This window comes from Lepus europaeus, chromosome X (assembly GCF_033115175.1).
Source record: "Lepus europaeus isolate LE1 chromosome X, mLepTim1.pri, whole genome shotgun sequence".
NCBI classification, from domain to species: Eukaryota; Metazoa; Chordata; class Mammalia; order Lagomorpha; family Leporidae; genus Lepus; species Lepus europaeus.
In genome coordinates, this window is record NC_084850.1 from 47,208,950 (window position 1) to 47,225,323 (window position 16,374).

General features: G+C 42.1%; 1 protein-coding gene across 3 annotated transcripts in view; it reads left to right on the forward strand.

The window, feature by feature from the left end:
- Nucleotides 1-16,374, forward strand: part of PWWP3B (PWWP domain containing 3B) — a 43,807-nt gene that overhangs the window by 17,623 nt on the left and 9,810 nt on the right. For 2 of the 3 annotated variants that reach the window (XM_062184138.1, XM_062184140.1), the window contains exon 2: nucleotides 4,800-4,949. The gene's annotated coding sequence lies outside the window, so the exon portion shown is untranslated. Of the gene's footprint in view, nucleotides 1-4,794; nucleotides 4,950-16,374 lie in introns of all 3 variants that reach the window. The other variant, XM_062184139.1, reaches the window with a different exon arrangement.

The window sequence follows — 16,374 nt, forward strand, 5'->3', positions numbered from 1 at the left end:
CACTGATCCAAAGCCAGGAGCCAGGAGCTTCTTCCGGGTCTCCTATGCGGGTGCAGAGGCCCAAGGACTTGGGTCATCTTCTACTGCTTTCCCAGGCCATAGCAGAGAGCTGGATCGGAAGTGGAGCAGCCAGGACTAGAACCTGCTCCCATATGGGATGCCGGTGCTTCAGGCCAGCGCGTTAACCCGCTGCGCCACAGCGCCAGACCCATCATCCTTGATTCTACCAAAGAGATTGGATTCTGAATCCAGAAGACGGTGAGTACTGGTGGAGAGAGAGCACACTCCTGTTTTGAAGTCAGATTATTTTTTTTTAAGATTTACTTATTTGAAGGGGACAGTGACAGAGTGAGATCGTCTCTTCCTTGGTTCACTCCCCAAATGCCTGCAATGGCCAGGGCTGGTTGAGGCGGAAGCCAGCAGCCTGAAATTCTATCTGGGTTCCCCACGTGGGTGCAGGGGCCCAAGGACTTGGGCCATCTTCCACTGCTGTCCCAGGTGCATTAGCAGGGAGCTGGGTTGGAGCCTGAACAGCTGGGACTTGAACTGGTGGTCTGATATGGGATGCCAGTGTCGCAGGAAGCGGCTTAACCCGCAGGTCCCATGAGTCACATAAACTTTGACTCGGCTTTTCTCTTGCCCTCTTCCCTGCTTTGGGATTTCGGACATAGAAAAGGGTGCCTGTTTCCTTGTTTCCTTGTTAAGTGTTCATAGTAGCATTTCTTGGCATTTTTGTTAGTCACCTTAGATAGAAACATGACATTTAAATTACTGTATCTTCTTGCATCTTTGATCATTAGGGAAGGTGGCTACCTTTTTCTTTGCATTGATGAATTTGGATTTTTACTTTGAATATTTGGGTTTTGAGGAGTCCAGATAAATAGCACCTCCCTTTCTCCACTGAACAAACGAATAAAACAAATGGATTTGTAGATGGAAGCCAAGGTGTCCACTCTAGTACAGAAGCAGGTAACTTGCACTTGCAGGGCACTGACTGTTTTGATAATTAAAAAGGCCTTATAACAGAACATCAAGTTGAATCACATCGACCCAAACAGCCTTGAGGTTTGCAACTGTGCCTAGAAGGACAGAGATCTCTGTAGTCACATTGCAGGGATTTTCTCACAGGAAGTAAATATCAGGAGTGAGGGAGAATAACTCCTTCAGAACACTGTGAATTGTCTATATTTTTTTTTTAAAGATTTCTTTTGCTTGTTTGAAAGACAGTTACAGAGTGAGGTAGAGAGAGAGAGAGAGGTCTTCTTCCTTCCGTTGGTTTACTCCCCCAGATGGCTGCAACGGCCAGAGCTGAGCCGATCCGAAGCCAGGAGCCAGGAGCTTCTTCCAGGTCTCCCACACGGGTGCAGGGGCCCAAGGACTTGGGCCATCTTCTGCTGCTTTCCCAGGCCATAGCAGAGCTGGATCAGAAGTGGAGCAGCCAGGACTAGAACCGGCGCCCATATGGGATGCCGGCACTTCAGGCCAGGCCGTTAACCCTCTGCGCCACAGCGCCAGCCCCTGTCTATATTCTTTGCCCATATTTTTTACTTTGCTATTTGTTTCTCATGACTACATAAGAGCTATTTAGATTACAGATTTTTAAAGGATTATTTATTTGAAAGAGAGAGAGAGAGAGAGAATCTTCCATCCTCTGGTCACTCCCCAAAATGGCTGCAATGGCTGGAGCTGGGCCAGGCCGAAACCAAGAGTCAGAAGCTTCTTCTAAGTCTCCCACACTGCTGCCCTGATCCGAAACCAGGAGCCAGGTGCTTCTTCCAGGTCTCCCATGCAGGTGCAGGGCCCAAGCACTTGGGCCATCTTCCGCTGCTTTCCCAGGCACATTAGCAGGGAGCTGGTTCAGAAGAGGAACAACTAGGACTTAACTGGCACCAATATGGGATTCTGGTGCTGCAGGTGGCGGCTTTACCCACTAGGCCACAGCGCAGGCCCCCTAGATTACAGATGTTTTTGGATTGAAACCAGTTTTATCAAGTTTGTTCTATTTTCAACTTTGATTTATTGTGTTTTACCATAGGTTTTTTTTTTTTATTACACTATATTCAGGTATATATCTCTTTAAGGATGCAGTTGATGTTTTATAGGGATAGAGAGAGAGGGGGAGAACGAGATCATGTCCCAGGACCAGAAGAATTAAAGTTGTAGAGAATTAATTCTTCACAAAGTAATATAGTACTTCAGTGCAATCACAAACAAGGACCTAGTGGGTCTTTTTAAAAATCCAGAATGAAGGTGCCTGAGTAGGCAAGAAAAGTAGGTGAAAGCTGTTCTTCACTGATGCTAAAGGCACTTGTACTTTTTTTTTTTTTTTTTTTGGTAGGAAATCACCCATCCTTAGGATTGAATGTAAATCAAAGAGACACATGTTGCCATTCTGCTTTCAAGTGCTTTTAAAATGAACGTTCTTTCTCGTTAAGTGAATTGCAGTTTAACTTGGTGATTCTCTTCCCTTGAAATGAGGGAAAGGCCCCCCCTGCTTTCCTGATCCCTAGGAGGGGGGCGGAGCCTGCTCTGAGCAGCTGGGAAGGGGAACTGTGTCTGGCCAGTCTTGGGGGAGGGGCCGCATTTCACGAGGCTGCAGCTGACAAGAAGCTTCAAGGTAATGGCTGTCTTAAAGCTAGTTATTTTCTGGGAATTTCTTCGTGCCTTGGTATTGAGATTGAAAAAAAAAAGAATAGATTGTTGCCTGGAGAGATGGGAATGGAATATCGTTTTGGTTGAGTTGCTGTTACTGGGTTGGAATGAATCCTCTGGAATTTTTGCTTCTCCCGATATTTTTCAAGTCCACAGTATGGGAATGGGCGATCAGATTACAGCTTCTAAATTAAGACTTCAGTGAGGCATGCCGTTCATGTTCATTTTTACGTGGCCTTCCCTATTTCTAGCTTCATTACAGATTGGATTATATTTTGATTCAAACATTTACTATTCAGTCCAAAAATCATTGATAGAAAAAAATGTAAACATATGAAGTGCATGGCACACACACACACACACAAATGTAAGTGTACATGAATGTGGACAGGGGTTCAGACATGCTGTTGAGTGATAACACTTGTGAAAAATCTAGATGCATTTCCCTGGTAGAGGTGAACTAGACTCATGTAACAGTGAGCTTCTCTGAGTGTTCACATTACTGGGATTTTTCAAATCCATTTTTAACTGGCTTCAGTATTTTAGAATTACTTTATTCCAGGATCATTTTTTTATAATTGGAAGAGCAAGATGATGCTGAATGAGCATACACATTTTGTTTCAGACACATGAACACTCAGAGACTCACACACAGACACGCTCCCATAGCCACCCCCTCTTGTCTTTTGCGGAGTGGAAATTTTCCTGGACCTGATCAAACGGGTAGCCTGTTTGCTGCGTGGTCTACAATCCTGTGTGTGTCCTCCCCCCCCCCTCCCGCAACTCTTCCCTTCAGGCCACAGGCACAGCTGTGGTCAGCAAGAGCCGTTTCTCTATATCATCTTAAGAGTAAGGTAGATTGAGTTTATTTCCATAAGCAGTCTTCAAAGTGTGAGGTGACATGGCACATCCATACAATGGAACGTTATAGGGCTGACAAATAGAAGTATGAACCTGCAGTGGTTTGAAAAGATGTCTCAGAAGGAGGACAAGGTGAAAATAAGCAAATTTCAGAATGTCAGGCACCACATTATGTTAGTTAGAGATAAGCGACAACATCAATACAAAAAAAGGCAACTTACTAATTGAATTGTTTAAGTTGTTGGAAAGTCAGAAGTGGCTTTGATATCTGTTTTTAAATAAGTATTAATACATAGCTTGCCATTTTTAACTATCAGAAAAAATAAGATGAAATGTTACAAAGTTGGGGGGAAAATTGTACTTGATGTGATTCATTAAAGAATCACATAGAAAATCCTTATTGATGGGAAAAATGTACAAACCATGAACTCGCCTTTAAAAAGATGGCATGAAATTATATGCATTTATTAGTGTTTGCAAAGAAAAACTTGTGAAGATATACAGGGAATAATGTTCTTTTCAGAATTGTACTTTCTTTTTCTATTGTTTTCAAACTTCAGCAAGCATATACTTTTTTTTTCACAATCAGACCATTGGAAGTTGAACACACTTGTATCCCATTTTTTTGTGTGTGTAATGCATAACAAAGCTTCAAATTTGAGTATGGTATATTCTAGAAGCCTGAGAAAGCTGCTGGTTGGCAGGATGCAGTTCCCACCCTTTTCCCACCTTCTCCCAAAAGGACTTGGTAGTGACAGTTCCGGTTCTAGTCACAAGGTGGCGCTTACCAGATAGCCTAAATTTTCTCCAGGCAGCTATTTTTCTGAAGTGAGCAAACAAAGCAATGAAGCATTTTTTGTGTTAGCAGACTAAGAGACAGCACGTAGAGTGTGATTGAAATTCCATTAAAAAAAAAAAAACCTGTGTCTGGAAGAAAAAGCCCTACCCAAGGACTGATGTGAGAATTCAAACAGAAAACAAAAAAGATGCTGCATAGTCTGTCCCATAGGAGACACAAGGCAATTGTCATTTCCTTTCTCTTCCACCTCCACCTCATAGTTTTCTGAGGGAGATGATTTCAACATGAACCAAATGATCTGTCACAGAGGGCATTTCACAGTCTAAGGACAATGGCAACCAACACAGCATTTACACCATGAAGGTTTCAGCTCGTTCCCCGTGTTTTCCAGTGAAATGTCTGCTCAAGTCTCATTAGGGAAATTTCTTCACACTTATTTTTTTTCATTTACTTGTCTTTTTCCCTGTCTTCCTTTTGGAAAGCCTAGGTTGATATCAGAGACACCTGTGACCTTGGCAATCTGCACGTGACCCCAGCTGAGCTCCAGAAAGGCTGTGCACCCCCAGAAGGGCCACCGCGGGGGTGAAGGCTCTGCTGAGTCACAGGGCCAGACCCACCACAATCTCGCTGACAGAGGGTAAGACTCTTCCCATTTCATGAAACAGCTCATCTTGAAAACACGTTGAGAACGAGGTATAATATATTGTTTTCCCTGCTCTGCCCTTAACAGCATATGAATTTAAGAGGAACAGATTCTAGTGTCTGGAAGAAATTAAACACAAATAGACTCCAACTTATGGTGGATCGACTTACGCCATTTTGCTTCCTTAATGATGTAAAATGGATATGCATTCAGTAGACATGATACTTCAAAACTGCAGTGTTGATCTTTTCCTTGGCTAGCAATATACAGTGTAATGCGGTGGATGGTAGTGATAGCAAGTCATGACTCACCGTCAGACACATAATCGTGAGAGTCAAGTCATGACTCACCGTCAGACACATAATCGTGAGAGTGGATGACTGATACTCCACCATGTACTATGTCGTTCATATTTTTGAGAGGTTTTCCTTTTTTTTTTTGTTTGTTTTTGCATGCCACAGTGTCCCCAAAATGTGTTAATACATTTTTGGACTTCAAGTATTTTCTATTGCTGATGGGTTTACTAGGCTATAAGCCCATTGTAAGTTGAGGAACATCTGGGTGCTAATCCCCTATAAAGATATTATACAAATGGTCATAATGATGGCTACTTATGGAGGACTTGTATTTCCCATTCAACCACCTGTCTGTTGAGAAATTCTAGAAAATGATCGTGTCTGGTAGGTAGCCATGACAGCAATTCTGAACCTCTGACTACGAAGCTCATCCTTGTAGCAAGGTTATTGTATTGTTATCTGAGTCAGTGCAGAGAGACAGACCTTTGCATCTGAGTCTGCCTGCCTTGAGTAGATAGGGCAGCACTGGCAGTTAGAAAATTTAAGAACATTCTCCTGGAATAAACATCTAGAAACCTGGAGAGAGGGAGGGAGTATCATTATATTCTTAGAACTGTAAAAAATAAATAAATAAATAAAATACAAAAAAAAGAAATGGTGTCCCCAACGTACTCTGCAGCACTTCCTGACCATATCCCCTCCCCCACACATACACAGCCCTTATATGTGACAGCTTTTATAAGGGTTACATACTAGAGCCTCATACAACTATTCTCACGTCAGAGTGCCTGGGTTCAAGTCTCAGCTCCTCTCCCAATTTCTGCTCCTACTAATGTGCACAGTGGGAGGCAGCAGATGATGGGTCAAGTCCTTGGGTCCCTGCTACCCATGCAGGAGACCTGGGTGGAGTTCTGGGCTTGTAGCCTCAGCCTGGCCCAGCCCTACTTGTTACAGGCAATTGGAGAGCGAAGAAGCAAGGGGTAACTATAACTTTTTCTCTCAAATTAAAAAAAAAAAAAGAACTACTACTGTTTGGATTTTTTTAAAAGTACTTTCCTCAAACATACTATGTTTCTCTGTCTGAGGCCCAAGTTGTTTTTTTTTTTTTTAAGATTTATTTATTTATTTGAAAGTCAGAGTTACAAAGAGAGAAGGAGAGACAGAGAGAGAGAGAGAGAGAGAGGTCTTCCATCCACTGGTTCACTCCCCAGATGGCTGCAATGGCCAGAGCTGAGCCAATCGAAGCCAGGAGCCAGGAGCTTCTTCCAGGTCTCCCATGTAGGTGCAGGAGCCCAAGGACTTGGGCCATCTTCTTCTGCTTTCCCAGGCCATAGCCGAGAGCTGGATTGAAAGTGGAGCAGCTGGGTCTTGACCGGTGGCCATATGGGATGCCGGCGCCCATATGGGATGCCGGCGCCCATATGGGATGCCGGTGCTTCAGTCCATGGTGTTAACCTGTTGCGCCACAGCACCAGCCCCTGAGGCCCAGGTATTTTAAAAGTATTTATTTATTTAAAAGTCATAGTGACAGGAAGAGACAGACAGTGATTGTCTATGCATTGGTTCGCTCTCCAAATGCCTGCAACAACTGCTACTCAGCCAGGCTGAAGCAGGAGCCAGGAACTCCATCCTGGTCTCCATTACACATAGCAAGAACCAAGTACTTCGGGCATACCTTCACCTGCTGGCTCCCAGGCACAGTAGCAGGAAGCTGATCGAAGCAGTGGAGAGCACCATTCCAGGCACTCAGATACGGTTTAACCTGCTGCATCACAACACCTGCCCGTGAGTTTTTTCTATGTCTTCTCCAGCATTATTGTTCCTTACCTCTTGTCTTTAAATGTGGATCCTCTAGTGTCACCCATTCAGAGCTCTTTATTAAAGCTTACCTGTGACCTTTAGGAGGATATGCAGAAGCCACAGAAGGAGAAAATCAGTAACCTAAGGCAGTAGAGCCCTCTCAAATAATTCTCTGGTTAAACCAGACAGTCAAACACAGTTCAGCGACCTAAGGATTTTCCTAAGTTGAGGGTTCACGGATTCGTTTCTAGCCTATAGCCAAGTGTGCCAGTGAATCATGTATAGCATCAGCTCTTCTGAGGATCATTTTGTACAAGTTTTCCTTTTCCCTTTCTTCCTGTGTGCATATCTACCTCTTGCTATACAATTGAACTGTCACTGAACTTTAAAAAATTACTTTAACCTTGTAATATGTGTTTCTTAAGATTTATTTGAAAGAGTTACAGAGAGAGGTAGAGGCAGAGAGAGAGAGAGAGGTCCTCCATCTGCTGGTTCACTCTCCAAGTGGCCACAACAGCCAGAGCTGAGCAGATCCAAATCCAGGAGCCAGGAGCCTCCTCCGGGTTTCCCATGTAGGTGCAGGGGCCCAAGGACTTAAGCCATCTTCTGCTGCTTTCCCAGGTGCAATTATCAGGGAGCTGGATCAGAAGTGGAGCAGCTGGGACTCAAACCGGCACCCATATGGGACGCTGGCACCACAGGCAGGGGCTTTAACTTTGTGCCACAGCACCAGCCCCATGTAATACATTTTGATATTTGGTAGCACCAACTGCCTGTCTAGTCCACTAGTTGCATTACAACTGAATTCTTTTTTTTAAAACTTTTATTTAATGAATATAAATTTCCAAAGTACAGCTTATGGATTACAATGACTTGCCCCCCCATAACTTCCCTCCCACCCGCAACCTTCCCCTTTCCCACTCCCTCTCCCCTTCCATTCACAATCAAGATTTATTTTCAATTCTCTTTATATACAGAAGATCAGTTTAGTATATATTAAGTAAAGATTTCAACAGTACAACTGGATTTTAATCCCCTGTCTGTATGTTTGTCTCGTTTGAGAATTTGGAACACATAGCAACCTTGCCATAATGCTTACCTAAGAAACTCCTAAGTTTAGATATTTGATCTTTTGAAAAAAAAGATTTATTGGCTCACTTGGTTAATCCTCCGCCTGCGGCGCTGTCATTCCACATGGGCGCCGGGTTCTAGTCCCAGTTTCTCCTCTTCCAGTCCAGCTCTCTGCTGTGGTCCGGGAGGGAAGTGGAGGATGGCCCAAGTGTTTGGGCCCCTGCACCCGCATGGGAGACCAGGAGGAGGCACCTGGCCTCCTGGCTTCGGATAGGCACAGCGCCAGGCCATAGCGGCCATTTGAGGAGTGAACCAACGGAAGGAAGACCTTTCTCTCTCTCACTGTCTATAACTCTACCTGTCAAATAAAACAAAAAAAGTAAAAAAAAAATTTATTTACTTGAAAGGCAGAGTGACAGAGAGAGAGAGAATAGAGAGATAATGGATCTTCCATCTACTGATTCACCCAAATGGTTGCAATGGCCAAGGCTGGGCCAAGCCAAAGTAGGAGCTCCATCTGGGTCTCCCATATAGGTGACAAGTGCCAAAGTCCTTAGAACATCTTCCACTGCTTTCCCTGGTGCATTAGCAGGGAGCTGAATTGGAAGTGCAGCAACTGGAACTTGAACAAGCATACCAATATAGGATGCCAGCATTTGCAATCAGCAACTTCACCCACTGCACCACAATGCCAAGCCCTATCCATTTGGTCTTTAATAGTCTCTTATCTCTTCAGGAAGGAAGGAAGGAAGGAAGGAAGGAAGGAAGGAAGGAAGGAAACTGGAAAGTACCATTAATTAGAGAGGTGACAGAAATAATTTTGGTCCTACCTTGACCCTTTCCTATGAATGTTTTTTTCTTTTTAAGCAACTTCACCCCACTGCACCACAATGCCAAACCCTATGCATTTGGTGTTTAATAGTCTCTTATCTCTTGAAAGAAAGAAAGAAAGAAAGAAAGAAAGAAAGAAAGAAAGAAAGAAAGAAAGAAGAAAGAAGGAAGGAAGGAAGGAAGGAAGGAAGGAAGGAAGGAAGGAAGGAAGGAAGGAAACTGGAAAGTACCATTAATTAGAGAGGTGACAGAAATAATTTTGGTCCTACCCTTGACCCTTTCCTATGAATGTTTTTTCTTTTTAAGCAACTTCACCCACTGCACCACAATGCCAAACCCTATGCATTTGGTGTTTAATAGTCTCTTATCTCTTGAAAGAAAGAAAGAAAGAAAGAAGAAAGGAAGGAAGGAAGGAAGGAAGGAAGGAAGGAAGGAAACTGGAAAGTACCATTAATTAGAGAGGTGACAGAAATAATTTTGGTCCTACCTTGACCCTTTCCTATGAATGTTTTTTTCTTTTTAAGCAACTTCACCCACTGCACCACAATGCCAAACCCTATGCATTTGGTGTTTAATAGTCTCTTATCTCTTGAAAGAAAGAAAGAAAGAAAGAAAGAAAGAAAGAAAGAAAGAAAGAAAGAAAGAAAGAAAGAAAGAAAGAAAGAAAGAAAGAAAGAAGAAAGGAAGGAAGGAAGGAAGGAAGGAAGGAAGGAAGGAAGGAAGGAAACTGGAAAGTACCGTTAATTAGAGAGGTGACAGAAATAATTTTGGTCCTACCTTGATCCTTTCCTATGAATGTTTTTTTCTTTTTAAATTCCCCAAGGCAAACCCCAGATAGATCTTTCTCTTTGCTTGTTAATATGAGGAAGAACACTATACCTTATTCTCTACTTGAATGCTCAGAGTGTGGTAGAAATTTACTTGTGTGCTATGATAGTGAGGTTGCGAGGTCCTCACCAATCTTTTTGGCATTTTATTCCCTTAAAAATGTTTCCCACTCTATCATCCTGAGTCTTGATTCCTATCAATCATATCCATTGGCACTCTGTATGTTTTCTTAAAGATTTATTTATTTATTTGAAAGGCAGAGCTACAGAGAGACAGAGGCAGAGAGAGAGAGAGAGAGAGAGAGAGAGGCCTTCCATCTGCTGGTTCGCTCCTCAGATGGCCACAACGGCCGGAGTTGCGAGCCAGGAACCAGGAGCTTTTTCCGGCTCTCCCACATGGGTGCAGGGCCCCAAGGACTTGGGCCATCTTCCACTGCTTTCCTAGGCCACAGCAGAAAGCTGGATCAGGAGTGGAGCAGCTGGGACTCGAACTGGAGCCCATATGGGATGCCGATGCTGCAGGCCAGGGCTTTAACCCACTGTGCCACAACGCTGGCCCCTAAATTCATTTTTGTATAGCCTTAGTTAATGGTTTTGAGAAGAATATATTTCACATATGATGTATAGTGTTCCAGCACTTTTTGTTGGAAATACCTTATTTCTCCATTTAATTACCTTTGCAAAAAAAAATCTATTGTCCATATTTTCTGGCCTTTTTGCTCTATTGATGTACATGCCAATCTTATGTCAATAACACACTAAACACACTATCTTGATTAGTCTTGAAATCAGGTAGTGTGGGTCTTGCAGCTTTTGTATTTCCTTTTCATAATTGGTTTGACTGTTATGGTTTCTTTGTTTTTCCATATGCATTTTAGATTTCTCAATTTCTAAAAAAAAGGCTACTAGGATTTTTGGTCGAGATTCAGTGATCCTATAGATATGATTTAGGAGATGGTACATCCTAAAACTAGTGAGTATGTTACTCAATGAACATGACATATTTCTCTGTTTATTTAGATAGGTGTGCTTTAATATCTCTCAGTAGTTTATGTCTTCAGCACACAAATTTTGCACATATTTGTTGGCTTTATCCTCCTTTAGTATTTTCTGTTTTTGGTGATACTGTAAAAGATACTTGGTTTTTCAACTTCCAAGAGTGTTTTTGGTATAGAAGTAAGGTGAATTATATTGACCTTGAATCTGGTGATACTGTTAAACTTGCTGAGTAAGTCAATAGCTTTCATTTGGTAAATGCATTGGGATTTTCTACATAGTTCATCATGCTATCTGAAGTTATGCTTCTTTCCAATCCATATGCCATTCATTCATTTTCAGGCCTTATTATATTGACTAGAACTTTTTATCCTTGTAAGATCCTACATCTGAGAAGGTCAAAGACGCAAAGTTTTTGCTTCTACTTCTTCAACAACAATGGATTCATGACTTTGTCCTAAGGATGGGAGAGTTTCTTGTCACTCTCTCCCCAGGAAGATGAATTTTGCTTCTACCCTAGAAGCAATAGATTGTTGCCTGAGTCCAGGAAGAGACAGTGTGCCTCTTTTAGCCTAGTTGCTTAAGGCTTTTGATCTCCATGATCGAAAGGTTTAAGTGTTTGAATCCATGTGTCTGTTCCCTGCAACAGTTGATTGCTTCCTGCACACCTGAGCCAGTGATATGGGCTCTTTTATGTCCTCTCTTTGTCCCCACTCATTTTTGTGAGTTTCTGGCTAAGGATCATGATTAAAAAAAAAAAAACAGCTTGGCAGTGGAGGTTCCAGATATTGCAAATTGACACAATCCGGGCCTTACCTTTAAGAATTCATTAAAATCTCAGCTGATTCTTTTATAATTATTTAAGAGAGAGAGGCAGAGAATGGAGAGAAATAGAGATAAAAAGAGAGATGGTAGTACTGAAGCAGTCTATGTCTCCCATGTGGGTGACAGAAACCCAACTGCTTGAACCATCATTTGCTGACTCCCAGGAATCTGGAGTCAGGATTCAAAGCCAGTTATTGAATCCAGGTACTCCAGCATGGGATGTGGGTACCTTAAGCACTAGTCCAAACACATGCCCCTCAGCTGATTTCTTTTTACCTGCTTGCATGACAGTAGCCTTTGCCTCTATACTGTGGCCAAGGCGAAGTGGAACCTTCTGTCTGTCTATCCTTAAAGGGACTGGTTGCCCTTTGGAATTCAGTTTAACTAAGTTCTCTGATGGACTCAAGGAAAGTTATGGTTTTGTATGTTATCTCAAAATTTGTAATTGCTTATTTATGGGTGACATTCTCATATGGTTTTTTCTATCCTAAGTGGAAGTGGAACTGGTGCTTTTTAAATAGTGAATGCATGATAGTTATTTTGTGGTCATTAAAAGTGCAGATGGTTTCTAAAGCTTACTGATGAAGAATTGCTCTTTATATAATGTTATTACTACATTTCCAACTTAAATTTTCAAAATGTGAATTATTATATGTTAAAATTATACTTTAAAGTATCACACTTTATATGTGTCCTTTTGCAGTTTATAGTTCTCTGATTTTTAATGTAATTATAGGTTCATATAACCACACCTCCCCCAATCAAAAGACAGAAGAGTTCCATCACCCTCACAACTTCCTTGTGCTATCCGTGTGTAGGAACACCCTTCCCACCTGTACACCTGATAACACTGATCTTTATATCATTGCTATATTTTTAGCTGTTTGAAAATGCCATATGAATGCAATCATACATTATTGTAGCAGACACATCCTATTATAATCTTCTCCCCTTGTAGCAGACACATCCTATGATAATCTTCTCCCCTTGAATGTGGACAGAACTTGTGCCTTGGGTTAGGGATAGGATGCCTTGTTTCTAATCAGTATAATCTGGCAAATATGATGGGAAGTCAATCACTCCCATGATGATGTCGTATTATGTTAGACCCATGTCTTAGCCAACTGGATATAGAATGAGAGATAGAGAGGTACAGAGGTGGGTTATGTGCAGAACCAGGTACACCACTCTTTTAAGACCCAGTGACTCTAAATACATAACTATTTCAGATTCATTCATTCATTCAGCCATCTGGCCAGAGCCTTACTTTTCTCCTCTAAAATATGCCTTTTTACTGGCAGCTCTGCCAAGAGTTGGATCACTGGAAATGGACCTGCCCTGGAGTCAAAGGATGCCCAGGTCAGAGCCACAGATCTTATTGGCTCTAAGCTGAAAAGCCCTTCACTTAGCCCAACTTCCAAAGTGACCACTGCAGCTGAGGGGACGGCCAAGCAGGGTCAGCAACATTGCAGGCAGAACTGTAAATTTCTTGTTAGAGATGCCACCTGCCTTTACCTGGCCAGCCCTCCTCCCAGGCCAGCTAAGTAATGAAAGTCAACAGGGTGCCTTCCCTCAGGTGGTTCACACCTCCCTTAGGATGTACCCCATGCGAAGAGATAGATAGGTCTGGGCCTCTTAACTTACAAGGCCTAAAGCCCACCAGATTATTACCAGGCCCCTTCTGTCAGGTTCTATTTGCCTCTCAATCAGAAAACTTAATTGTAGCTTAGACAGCACCTTTCTTAGCTCCTCTAATAATGACTTTGTCCTTTGTTCTAGACCCCGTCTAGCGCACTTGGGCCTCATTCCTTTGTAATCATAACCTCTACTCTACCACCAATGGCTCTACTCCCAACCTGTGTGTACTGATGGTCCTCTTCCCCACTTAATGCTGTATAATTGTTCAGACCTGGTTAACGCCACTCTTAGGAACATTGGTTACTATCCTCACCCTGCCTTTTATGACCTTGTCTAAATATGATCAGAGTCAGCGAACTTGGAAGGCTTCCATAGCCTTGGCAACTCATGACGACAGCCTAGGGTGGTTACTGGCGCCATAAACTAGAGTGTCAATTTGTTGGGTCAACAACAGGAGTCACTGTGCACTTGCTCTTCATGTGGGATCTCTGTCCTTAATGTGCTGTACATTGTGATTTAATGCTGTAACTAGTACTCAAACAGTATGTTTCACTTTGTGTTTCTATGTGGGTGCCAAACTGTTGAAATCTTTACTTAATATATACTAAATGATCTTCTGTATATAAAGAGAATTGAAAATGAATCTTGGTGTGAATGGAAGGGAAGAGGGAGCGGGAGAGGGGAGGTTGCAGGTGGGAGGGAAGTTATGGCGAGGGGGAAGCCATTGTAATCCATAAGCTGTACATTGGAAATTATATTCATTAAATAAAAGTTAAAAATGCCTTTTTATATATAACAAGTATACAGATTTTCCAATCTTTCTTCTCTGCTTCCCTTTTTTTTAAATTTAATTTAATTTTATTTTATTATTTTTTTTAAAGGCAGAGTGGATAGTGAGAGAGAGAGACAGAGAGAAAGGTCTTCCTTTTTGCCGTTGGTTCACCCTCAAATGGCCGCTGCGGCCGCGCATCTCGCTGATCAGAAGCAGGAGCCAGGTGCTTCTCCTGGTCTCCCATGCGGGTGCAGGGCCCAAGGACTTGGGCCATCCTCCACTGCCTTCCCGGGCCATAGCAGAGAGCTGGCCTGGAAGAGGGGCAACCAGGATAGAATCCGGCGCCCCGATCGGGACCAGAACCCAGTGTGCTGGCGCTGCAAGGCAGAGGATTAGCCTGTTAAGCTACGGCGCCGGCTTCTGCTTCCCTTTTAATGATAAGCTCCGTCTTTAAATCATGTCTATTTTACTGTAAGCAGTCAGAGGAAGCCTGCAGTTCCTCACTTTTCTGCTTAGATAATTCTCCAGCTGGATAGGCTATTGTGTCAATCCGAATGAATGCCTTCCCATAAAGCTCTAGAACGGAGATGCAGGAACCAGAATTCTGCCGAGGTTTTTTTGCAACTGTATAACAACGATGGCCTTTAATGCAACTGCTGAAACCTTGTTCTTCGTTTCAGTCCGAGATCTTCTCAGAACGCCTTTTACTGGCCATACTTCTCCCGGTATCCTGATCATGACCATGTTTGTCATCTCTAAGACTGAGACTTTCCCCACAGCTGTCTTCCTCTCCTGAGCCCTCACCAGAATCTCCATTTAATGCTCAAGTCACAGCAGCCTAAGATTTTTCTAGCCCATCCCTCTTAGTTTATCCAGCCTCTACCCGTTACCTTGTTCCAAACCTGCTTCCACATTGTCAAGTATTTGTTTATAACAAGAACCCCACCTCTGGATACTAATTTTCTGTCTTACTTTATTTTATGTTGCAGTGTCAGAATGCCTGAGATTCACAAACACTAGAAGTTTATTTAGCTCTTGGTTCTTGAGGTTAGGAAGTCCAAGGTTGAAGAGTCACCTCTGATGAGGGCTTTCTTGCTGGAGTCATGACATTTATGTGTGTGGGGGTGGGGAGGCACTTAACTCATCCTTTCATCAGCAACTCTCTCTCCTGATAAGTAACCCACTTCTGCAATAGCAGCATTAATTCATTAATGAGAGCAGAATTCCCATGTCCTAATCACTTCTTAACAAGCTCATTTCTCCTGGGGTGGTCATTTGTCCTAACCGTTAAGATGACAGTTAAAACAATACCCACATCTCATGGCAAAGTGCCTGGAATTTGATTTCAGGCTCCTTCTCTAGCCCCTGACTCAAACTTCTGCTAATGTGCATCCTGGGAGATAGCAGGTGATGGTTCAAGTAGCTGTGTACCTGCCGTTCATGTGGGAGACCTGGATTAAGTTCAAGCCTTCTGACTAGTCCCAGATGGGCCCGTGAGGGCATTTGGGGAGTGAGCGAGTCAATAGGAGTTCTCTCCCTCTCTCTGTCTCTGTGTATGTGTGTGTGTCCCTTTCTATAAATAAATAAATGTTAAAGTCTCATTTTTCAACACGGTTGCATTGGAGATTAAGTTTCCAACACATCAACATTGGGGAACACTTTCAACCATGGTATCTGTCTAATAAGATTTTGTGAAAATCTAGTGGGATGATGTATATAGAGCACTTTCTGGAGTGCCTGGCACATGATTTTAAAAAAATCACTTTGGGCATCTATTATCATTGCCATTATTCTTAATAATAATACTCTTCTTATATAGAATGAATCAGTTGTGGGCCTTTACTCCTTGAAACAGCCATGCAATTATTAAATGAGATAATATGTCAAGTACTGAGAACAGTGCCTGGTATATAGAAAATTTTTGTAGATGTGAGGTATTATTTTAGCTATAATATAACCTATCATCATTGTAGTAATACAGTTTTCGCATTTATTATTATCAGTTATTCTCCAATTCCTTCTACAAAGCAGTGAATATAAAATATTATGCTTTAATTAATCTTTTCCTTTATATGTTATTTGGAAACTGGTGAGGTGATTATAACATTTCCTGACTTATGTGCAATATAGAAAATAGACAAAAATAAATACAAAAACTATATAGTATTTAATGTAGTGACCATACTTTGTATGCATTTGACTTTTTCCAAACATGTGAGGTAAGACAGAATGGAAACTACTATTTATGTATTATAAAATACATAATGAAAGAAATCTCTTAATTTAAATAAAACCATATATACATTGGCCTGATAGTGCTTCTTAGATTATAAAGTAATACTTTGGAAGCTTTGAAGTATTAA